This window comes from Elephantulus edwardii, unplaced genomic scaffold (genome assembly GCF_000299155.1).
Source record: "Elephantulus edwardii isolate Elephantulus edwardi_28Jun2011 unplaced genomic scaffold, EleEdw1.0 scaffold00023, whole genome shotgun sequence".
Taxonomy (NCBI): Eukaryota; Metazoa; Chordata; class Mammalia; order Macroscelidea; family Macroscelididae; genus Elephantulus; species Elephantulus edwardii.
In genome coordinates, this window is record NW_006399773.1 from 20,333,091 (window position 1) to 20,334,292 (window position 1,202).

Sequence of the window (1,202 nt, forward strand, 5' to 3'; positions counted from 1 at the left end):
ATATTCTACCAGCAGAAATGCAGGGAAAAAAAGATGGACAGTGTATTTCCTGTGTGATTTATAACCTTGAAAAATGACAAAGCATCTCCATCAGTTAGAACATATTTCACAAGAGTGAATTAGTAGGACCAAACTTTAACATTATCAATTTCTCTTACTGATAGGAAATTATATTAAAAATAAATCAGAGATAAATAAAGACACTCTTAGTAGTTGATTTAAGATTGAGTGGACTTTCTTAATCCATTATCATTTGTAATAATAAGGTTCAAAGACTCACATATTGACTTTCTTATATCTTCGCTACTAAAAATTAAGCAACAAAAATCCACTAAATCAACTTGAAATTAGATACTTTTTTCTGCTACATAGTAAGTGACTAGAACATAATCAGTTTTAATTGACTCCTTTAAATATTCATTTTCCCTACCATTGTATTCAACTGATTCTTGGCACCTGCACTATTATCAAGTTATGTAGGGATATCTGATTAACGTGAAAGTTTTAAGAAAACACATAATTTGAATATGTAATAATTCTTTTTTTTTTTTTGACACCCAAATCTCTTTATTGGGGGGCACCACCCTCACTGCACAGCCTGTTCATTGGCGCTGCTTCCTGAATCCTGTGGCTTCATCACGTCTGGCAGCTCCGGCGGGCTGGAGAATGGTTCAATGCGGAGGGCCTCAAATGTGTCATCTGACCGGAAGGCCAGCCCCACTGTGGCTGGAGCCTGGGGTCTTGCTGTTTGACTGGTGAAGCCACACTCGCCCATAGTCTTGGCATCCTCCAGGAGCTGGTCATCCTTGTACAGACGCTGCTCATCTGGTGGCCGCTTAAGGATGCCCTCGACGATGCGCTTCAGCTCATACACGGTACTCGACTCCTTGGCGTCAGTGAAGATGGTGGTTTTGTGGCGCCGAATCATCAGAAACACGTCCATCGCGGCGGCTGCCTCTGCCCTCGGCCGCGCTCCGCCCCGTTCCCCTGAATATGTAATAATTCTTAACCAAAATATTTAAAATTCATTTATTAATCTAAATATATTAAATATAACACCATATATTTTCCAAATAGAACCATAGCTAAGTTGTACATAAAATAGTAGAAAATAAAATTATTTTAATTAACCAATTGATTACCATGCAGAGGGAAACTAAATGTTTGAAACATATTTTCACAGTTAAATAACCATCCTAAAT

The 1,202-nt window shown here is 38.3% G+C and overlaps 1 pseudogene; it reads right to left on the reverse strand.

The window, feature by feature from the left end:
- Positions 1-586: 586 nt before the first annotated feature.
- On the reverse strand, positions 587-943 carry LOC102860172 (annotated as a pseudogene).
- Between the last annotated feature and the right edge of the window lie 259 nt (positions 944-1,202).